This window comes from Equus quagga, unplaced genomic scaffold (assembly GCF_021613505.1).
Source record: "Equus quagga isolate Etosha38 unplaced genomic scaffold, UCLA_HA_Equagga_1.0 202657_RagTag, whole genome shotgun sequence".
Classification (NCBI taxonomy): Eukaryota; Metazoa; Chordata; class Mammalia; order Perissodactyla; family Equidae; genus Equus; species Equus quagga.
In genome coordinates, this window is record NW_025798605.1 from 33,088 (window position 1) to 43,164 (window position 10,077).

General features: G+C 39.1%; 1 pseudogene; it reads left to right on the top strand.

Moving 5' to 3' along the window:
• Window positions 1-2,685: 2,685 nt before the first annotated feature.
• Window positions 2,686-3,622, top strand: LOC124233438 (olfactory receptor 2T8-like; annotated as a pseudogene).
• The last annotated feature ends 6,455 nt before the right edge of the window (window positions 3,623-10,077 follow it).

Sequence of the window (10,077 nt, forward strand, 5' to 3'; positions counted from 1 at the left end):
GGGCAAGGAGAGATTAAAGAAAGGCAGACCACTCTAGGTTGGTAGGTGGAAGTTTTAAGAAGCATGGAACATACCTGTCAGGATTATCTTGGGTGGCTACAAGATGAGTACATCTTTGCACCCACCTACCAGAATCTTAAAAGTTTATAGAGAGACTTTGACAAGGTTCAGTCATGTAATGAGTCCAGATTGTCTCAGCAACACACTACTCTCTCAAGGCTGCATCCTTGAAACAGCTACTAGTGTGGGATAATGGGCAGGATGTACATTCCAGGGACAAGAGAAAGAGTTAAGGAGCTTCCATTTGCCTGGATTCAGCTCATGGGTCAACGGGTGTTCATGTTCTCTTGATGACCTCTTCCAACACTGCCACATCATTTTCTTATGTCTATTATCCTGCTTTCTACCGCCCCAGCAACATTTTAACACATTTAAGCCTCTTTAAAAAAAAGTTGAGGGCTAGCAATTTAATACTTGATGAAATGCTTCACCAGAAATGGAAATTTTCAAAATAAGAAAATGTATTTTATAAAATGGAAATTCATGTAAATTCTTAGACTTACTCTCAAAAAACATGTAAACCTCTCCTGCATGAGGTAAGCAAAAACTTAGCTCAAATTGCTGTATTTTTGTGCTATATATATTTACCTTACTAAAATTAAAAAAATAACATGTGTTTTCAAAAATCCCATTAAATTGATGCTTATGTATACAACTGGAGTCTAAGTATCACAAATGACCATAGATGGAATGAATTAATAAGTCAAATGTGATATGTGTATGCAAATGGATATTATTCAGTCTTAAAGTGGAAAGAAATTCTGACATGCTATGGCATGGAGGAACATTTAGAACATTATGTTAAGTGAAATAAGCCAGTCAAAAAAAAACAAAGAAAAACAAACAAATGCTGTACTATTTCACTTATCTGAGGTTCCTAGAGTAGTCAAATTTATAGAAACAGAAAGTAGAACAAGGGTTTTCAGGTGCTGGGGAGAAAGGGGAATGGAGAGTTATTATTTAATTGGTACAGAGTTTCAGATTAAGAACATGAGAAAAGTCCTGGGGATTAATATTGGTGATTGTTGCACAAATATGTGAATATTCTTAATGCTGTTGTACTGACAGTACACTTAAAAATAGGCAAAATGATAGCAAAAATTTAATTTAAGCAACTTGCCCAATACGCTACATTTACTGAGTTACCTATTGACTTCTAAACAGGTTTAAAGTTTTATCAATCTTCAACAATACAGGAGATGGGAAATAATGGGAAATAATAAGCTTTCAAGTCATAGAAATGAGTTGGAAGAGTTTTGAGGTCCTTCAGGAAAATGAAACTAAAGGGGCTATAATTATGCATGTCATATAGTTACTAGGGGTACAGGCTGCATGTTAGAAATATGTGAACATGTAGATCACAAGGTCTTGGCAAATGCAGAAAACATCTGATGAGGAAAACCTGTGTTTCCATGATACCAAACTTTGAAACAACCAACTAAAACCCTCAAGTGGAATTCTGCCAGTGCAATGGTGATGTTCAAGCAACAGCAGTGGAGTTAGGGATCGAGAGAGCCTTCTGCATTGCATTCCTCTAGGTTTATTGGGATTCATGTATGAGATGGCTATGTAAAGTGGGGGCAAAGGAAATGACTGTGGAAGGGGTAAACTCCTTCTGTCAAGTCACCACACTGAATCACACCATATCCTTGAGAATGAATTAGCATCTCCATCTCTACATCCGTGACTGTATTTATTCAACAAACTAGAACACTTTAAACTCCAGGAGATCAGAGATGAAAATACTTTTAAATATTTAGATTCCCCCGGGACTGAAGAAGAAATCATTTTGTCTCTGTGCTCGGGTGAAGAACTAAGGACTTTTATTTTCTCTTTTGTACACAGAAAGATTGTGTTTCTGTGACTTTGAGGGAAAACAGGGTGATTACAGAAAGTACTTATTTACAGTTAATGAAAGTCCCCTTTAGTATTATAGTATTGCATTGGGGGGAATATTCTAAGAAGGTCATTACTGTTTTCACTGTATGCTCAGTAAAATTAAACTAAATGCACTAACAATTCCAAATTAATTTATGTTTCCATCTGTAGACTCAGTTCTTCCTGTTTCTAGGCCTGGAAATATAAATTGTTTGGTTTGGAAATCTGAAAATGTCTTCCTGGATTAATCAACATCAAGAAAAATTATCTGATTTTTGCAGACTTCAATAAATTTTGACATGTTACCTAGGTGTAGCCCTCATTATTAAGAACATGGCTTTTATATAATTACACACATGGACTTAATTCAACCTCTAAGAATGTTGACTGTGCATTATGTAAAGCAAGTAAAAATATAAATGAGAAACTGTGAGCGTGATTTCTTTCTGTTCACTTATGTTGGTGTCAAGGAAACACCATGTTCTTGTAACTTATCAAGAACTTTTGTTCCTTATGCCAATTAATCAATAACAATGATGGGAGATACTCATTTTGAAAAGTTTGAAAATGAGAGAAAAGTTGAAATTAATTACAGGCCCAAGTGAAAACATTCGAAAAAGTCAGCTGTAGGATTTTAAATAGATTTAATCATTTTCACACATGTGCTTATCAAGAAATGCATAGTTCAAATAGAGCATTGAAAATTCTCTCATCTATCTATTTACAGTGTTATGCTTATTTGATATCATGGAAAAACAGAATACCACCTCAGGTTTCCTTCTCCTGGGACTCTTTAATCACACAGAAGCCTGCCTGTTTCTCCATGTGACTGTTCCGACTATGCCTTTACCTCCCTGCTGGGCAGTGCTGTCCTGATTCTCCTGATTCTCCTGATTCACTGGGACCCCCGCGGCCTCCACACACCCATGTACTTCCTGATGAGTCAACTCTCCCTCATGGACACTATGCTGGTTTCCACCATTGTGCCCCAAATGGCTGCTGACTACTTTACCAGCAAGAAGTCCATCTCCCCTGCTGGCTGTGGGCCGCAGATCTTCTTCTTCCTCACTCTGGGAGGGGTGAGTGCTTCCTCTGAGCAGCCATGTCCTATGACTGCTATGTGGCTGTTCGCCATCCACTGAGATACCCTGTCATCATGAGCCAGCAGTTAGACTTGGGAATGACTTTGGCAGCTTGGTTCCTGGGTGAAGCTGATGGGCTCATGCAGGCTGCTGCAACCCTGACCTTCCTATTTTACAGCGTACATGAAATCGATCATTTCTTCTGTGAGGCCCCATGCTGGTGCACTTAGCTTGTGCTGACACGTCTGTCTTTGAGTACGGCCATGTACATCTGCTGTGTCTTAATGCTCCTGGTGCCCTTACCTTTCATCCTGACCTCCTAGAGTCTCCTCCTAGCAGCTCTTCTCTACCTGTGTTCTAGAGAAGCCTGCAAGGAGGCTTTTGCCATCTGCTTCTCACAGTTGGCTGTGGTGGGACTCTTTTTTGAAGCTCCCTATGCCACCTACATGAGACCCAAATCCTACATGTCAGCTAACCATGATAAGGTTCCTTTGGCTTCCTCTACCATCTTCACCCCTGTGCTGAGGCCCCTCATCTGCAGTCTGAGGAACAGTGAGGTCAAGGGCACCCTGAGAAATTGCATGTGCCCGTGTGCTGCTTAACTCATGACGAAGATTTACATTCCCTTGCCCCAAAGTTCAAGGTTGTAAAAGTGATTGTATGAGATTTCCCAGAGAGGTTATATATGCATTATATCCATATGTCTTTTCTATTTTACTTTGACGTAGAACCAGACCTCCATACTTTGTGATCATTTGTTAAGTTGTCATAAACAAAACAAATTGTGGGTTATGGAAACTCTAAGAATAATAAATGTTTATTAAAATATTTCTATAGGGCAGTGCTCAATAAATATTTGTTCAAAGAATGAACTAGTCAAGCAATTTGAAGGTTAATTGTTGATTTTTTGCAAAATGAGGTTTAGTTTACAATCATTAGATGCTCTAAGATCTGAAGGGTACGTTCAACCAGTTTTGATAATATATGCCCTTGTAACTTACACCCGCCAGCAAGAGATGAATGATTGCACCGGAGCAGAAAGATCTTCATGTCTTTGTCCAGTGAAACACCTCAACCGAGATACAACCACTGGCCTGATTTCTGGTTTTATTCTTTAGTTAGGGCAATTTTACTCTTTCACATCAATGAAAATGTGCAGTAGGTTTTTTTAATACCTTGTGTCTTTCTCTCAAAGTAATATGTTTTTAAAGATTCTGCTAGAGATCTCATCAAGATGGCGGTGTGAGCAGATGTTGAACTCACTTCCTCCCATGGACACAACCAGGTTACAACAATTTTGGGAAGAATCACCCTGGATTGAAAACTGAAAACTGGATAAAACGAAACCCCACGAAAAGGGATAGTCCTGACAAAAGCAGAAGAGGCAGTAACTCCAGCTGGGAGGAAAAAAGTCACCTTTGGGAGCAGCGGAGCTTCTCAGCTGGCCAGGTGAGAGCCACCCTAAGGTATGCAGCCCTCCCTGGGGGAGTGAGGTCTGGAGTGGGAGCAATAAGGCTATAACCATCCTTTGGACTCAGTCCAACTGAGAGGGGGGTCTTACTGTCTGGCTTTGCTGGCTATTAACTGCAGCGAGGACACACCAGAAAAGCTATCAGCTGAAAGCCGAAAAGATCCGGGTCTTAAAGGGCCCACCCACAAACTCATTCATTGCAGCAAGCTAAAATCACCAGAGAAAAGGCTGACTGTCCTTTGGTTAAACAAGATTCACCTGGTGGGCTCTGGGGGCATCTTGGTGAGAGGAGGATCCTCTCCAGAGACTGAGACATTGGTGGGGGCCATTGTTCTGAGCTGGTCCAGGCATGCTGATATGGACACCAGTGGGAGACATTGAGGTGCATCCCTTGGACTGTTAGCCCAGGAGTCTGCCACACCCACTAGAGCACAGATTTAATCCAGTTCAGCCAGGGCAGGCAACCTGCCCTAGGGACTGGCCCCACCTAATAGCAAGCCCTCAGGCTACTTTTTAGCCTGCATTGCCTGAGTGACTTGATGCTGTACAGGCAGGCAAGGGTGTCTGCCTCTGTGGGGCAGGGCTTCTGTGAGGACCAGGTGAACTGTGGGGGGCATTGGAGCAGAGGTGGGGGCCTCTGCAGTGTGGCATTGAGGTATTCTCCAGGGGGTTAAGAAGTGTGCAGGGACCAGGACTGTTTTGACAGTGTATGTGGTCCAGTAGGGGGTGAGGCTTATCAGCAGCAGAAGACTTGTGCTTCACAAATAGCCATAAAAAGGATCAGCCCCACCTTCCAAAGACTGAAACAACTGAGTGCCTCCATGCCAAGGGCTAGCCCCACTCAGCTGCACTCCTAAGAGAACTGACAACAGCCTTGTTGGCCTCAGGACTATCACAACTGTACACCCCTGAGCCTAGCAACCAGCTACACTGGGTACCAACCCAATTAAGAGGAGAATTGCAATAAGAGTGTGCTAATAGACTTTGTAGCAAACAATGCTGAGGCCCCTCCAAAGCGGATTTACAAATAGCTGGCCAGGGAAGGAAAGATCAGACTCCCTGGGTACCTGCAGTGGGAGCAACCCTGCCACAGCAGAAGAACACAAGTAGCCCACAAAGGGGTCACTCCTGGTTCTATGGTCTGGTGACAAGAGGGAAACACACTGCTGGGCCTCATAAGGCATCTCATACATAAGACCACTTCTCCAAGATCAGGAGATACAGCCAACTCACCTAGTACAAATAAAATAGCACAGAGAAAGAGGCATAATGAGGAGGCAAAGGAATACTTTCAAAGCAAGGGAACACTACAAAACACCAGAGAAATAACGAAGTGAAACAGAAACTAGCGACCTCCTTGACAAAAAATTGAAACAAAATATAATGAGGATGCTCACAGATATGCAGAGAAGAATGGATGAACACAGTGAACACATCAGCAAAGAACTCGAAGATATAAAAAAGAACCAATCAGAAATGAAGAATACAATACTCGAAATGAGAAAGTCACCAGAGGGACTCAATAGCAGAGTAGAGGAAGCAGAAGAATGGATCAGCGAGCTAGATGAAAGATTAGAGGAAATCACCCAAGCAGAACAGAAAAGAGAAAAAAGAATTAGACAGAATGAGAACAGTGTTAGAAAACTCTGAGACAATATCAAGCATGCTAACGTTCAGATTATAGGGGTTGCAGAAGGAGAAGAGACAGACAAAGGGGCAGAAAATTTACTTGTCAAAATAATAGAGGAAAATATTCCTCACCTGAGGAAGGAAACAGACATCCAAGTTCAGGAAGACAGAGAGCTCCAAACAAGAAGCCCAAAGAGGCCCACACCAAGACATATTATAATAAAAATGTCTAAAATTAAAGACAAAGAGAGAATCCTAAAAGCAGCAAGAGAAAGGCCACAAGTGACATATAAAGGGAAGCCCATCAGGATGTCAGCAAACTTCTCAGTGGAGACCCTACAGGAGAGAAGAGAATGGCACAACATATTTAAAGCGCTAACAGGAAAAAACCTACAACCAAGAATACTCTATCCATCAAGGCTATCATTCAGAATGGAAGGAGAGACAAAGAGCTTCCCAGACAAGCATAAATTAAGGGAGATTATCACGAAGAAACCAGTTCTACAAGAAATGCTGAAGGGACTTTAAGTGGGAAAGCAATGACCACAAATAGAGATAAAAGAAAAAAAATCAGAAAAACCCAAAACAACAACAAGAAAAAACAGGCAATAAAATCACTTGTAAGGTAAAAGTATAGTAAAGGCAGCAGATCAACTACCTGTGAAGATAATATGAAGGTTAAAAGACAAATGTACTAAAATTACGTATTTCAATGATAAGAGGGTAATGGATAGACACACACTAAACAAAAGACTATATATGATGTGAAAAATATATAATGTGGGAGGAGGGGAGTGAAAAAGTAGAGCTTTCAGAAAGAGGTCAAGCTAAAGAGTCTAGCTACTCAATATAGACTGTTATATGCATAGTATATTAAATAGGATCCTCATGGTAACCAGAAATCAGAAACTTATAACAAGGAGGAAAAAAAGTAAGACAAAATAAATCAAACATATTACTAAAGATAGCCATCAAACCACAAGTGAAGAGAGCAAGAGAAAAAGAAAGGAACTGAGAAGAACTACTAAAACACCACAAAAAAAGAAAAAGTGACAAAATGGCAATAAATACATATTTATCAATAGCTACTTTAAATGTCAATGGACTAAATGCTCCAATCAAATGCCATATGGTAGCCAAGTGGATAAAAAACAAGATCCATGTATATGCTGCATACAAGAGACACACTTCAGACCTACAGACACTCACAAACTGAAAGTGAAAGGATGGAAAAACATATTCCATGCAAATGGCAAAGAAAAGAAAGTGGCGGTAGCAATACTTATATCAGACAAAATATACTTTAATTCAAAACTGTAATAAGAGACAAAGACAGGCACTACATAATGATAAAGGGAACAATCCAAGAAGAAAATATAACACTTGTAACTATCTACGTACACAGCATAAGAGCACCTAAATATATAAAGCAATTATTAACAGACATAAGAGGAAAAATAGACAGTAACACAATAATAGTAGGAGACTTTAGCACTCCACTTACACCAAACGATAGATCATCCAAACAGAAGATCAACCAGGAAACACTCGCCTTAAAGGACACATTAGACCAGATGGACTTAGTACATATATACAGAACATTCCATCCAAAAACCAAAGAATACACATTCTTTTCAAATGCCCATGGAACATTCTCCAGGATTGATCACATATTAAGCCACAAAACAAGTCTCAATAAATTTAAGAAGATCGAAATAACACCATGCATCATTTCTGACCACAAAGGTATGAAACTGGAAATCAACTACAGAAATAAAACCAGAAAAGCCACAAAAATGTGAAGATTGAACAAAATGCTACTGAACAATGATTGGGTCAATGAAGAAATCAAAGAAGAAATAAAAAAGTTCCTGGAGACAAATGAAAATGAAGAGACAACATGCCAAAATCTGTGGGATACAGCAGAAGAAGTTCTATGAGGGAAGTTTATAGCAATTCAGGCCTAGCTCAACAAAGAAGAAAAATCCCAAATAGGCAATCTCAAAGTGCACCTAAAGGTACTGGAAAACGAACAACAAACAAGGCCGAAAATCAGAAGAAGGAGGGAAATAATGAAAATCAGAGCAGAAATAAATGAAATAGAGACTAAAAAAAATAGAAAAAATTAATGAAACCAAGAGATGGTTCTTCGAAAAGATAAACAAAATTGACAAACCCTTAGCTAGACTCACCAAGAAAAAAACAGAGAAGGCTCAAAGAAATAAAATCATAAATGAAAGAGGAGAGATTACAATGGACACCTCAGAAATATAAAAGATAATAAGAGAATACTATGAAAAGCTATGTGCCAATAAATTGGATAATCTAGAAGAAATGGATAAATTCTTAGAAACATACAACCTTCCAAAACTGGACCAAGAAGGTATAGAAAATTTGAATAGACTGATCACCAGTAAGGAGATCGAAACAGCAATTAAAAACCTCCCAAAAAATAAAAGTCCAGGACCAGATGGCTTCCCTGGTGAATTCTACCAAACATTCAAAGAGGACTTAATACCTATCCTTCTCAAATTTTTCCAAAAAATTGAAGAGGAGAGGAGGCTTCCTAACTCCTTCTACAAAGGGAACATTATCCTGATACCAAAACTAGACAAGGACGACACAAAAAAAGAAAATTACAGGCCAATATCACTGATGAACATCGATGCAAAAATCCTCAACAAAATTCTAGCAAATTGAATACAACAATAAATTAAAAAGATCATGCATCATGATCAAGTGGGTGTCATTCCAGAGATGCAGGGATGGTTCAACATCCACAAATCTATCAACATGATACACCACATTAACAAAATGAAGAATAAAAATCACATGATCATCTCAATAGATGCAAAGAAAGCATTTGACAAGATCCAGCATCCATTTATGATAAAAATTCTAAATAGAATGGGTATAGAAGGAAATTACCTCAACATAATAAAGGCCATATATGACAAACCCACAGCAAATATCAATCTCAATGGAGAAAACCTGAAAGCTATCCCTCTAAGAACAGGAAGCAGACAAGGATGCCCACTGTCACCACTCCTATTTCCCATAGTATTGGAAGTTCTAGCCAGGGCAATCAGGCAAGAAAAAGAAATAAAAGGGATCCCCATTGGAAAAGAAGAAGCGAAACTGTCACTCTTTGCAGACGACATGATTTTATATCTAGAAAACCCTAAAGAGTTCACTAAAAAACTTTTAGAAATAATAAAGGAATGCAGTCAAGTTGGGGGATACAAAACAATGTACAAAAATCGGTTGCATTTCTATACACTAACAACGAAGTAGCAGAAAGAGAAATTAAGGATACAGTTCCAATTACAATTGCAACAAAAAGAATAAAATACCTAGGAATAAACTTAACCAAAGAGGTGAAAGATCTGTACACCGAAAACTATAAAACATTGTTGAAAGAAATTGAGGAAGACACAAGGAAATGGAAAGATATTCTGTGCTCTTGGATTGGAAGAAATAACATTGTTAAAATGTCCATACTTCCTAAAGCAATCTATAGATTCAACGCAATCCCTAGCCAAGTTCCAACAACATTTTTTACAGAAATAGAACAAAGAATCCTAAAATTTATATCGAACAACAAAAGACCCCAAATAGCCAATGGATTCCTGAGAAAAAAGAACAAAGCTGGAGGTATCACACTCCCCAATTTCAAGTTATACTACAAAGCCATAGTAACCAAAACAGCATGGTACTGGCACTAAAACAGACACACAGATCAATGGAACAAAATTGGTAGCCCAGAAGTAAACCCACATGTTTATGGACAGCTAATTATCGACAAGGGATCCAAGAGCATATGATGGAGAAAGAAGAGTCTCTTCAATAAATGGTGTTGGGAAAACTGGACAGACACATGCAAAGGAATGAAAGTAGACCATTCCCTTACAGCATGCACAAAAATCAACTCAAAATGGATTAAAGACTTGAATGTAA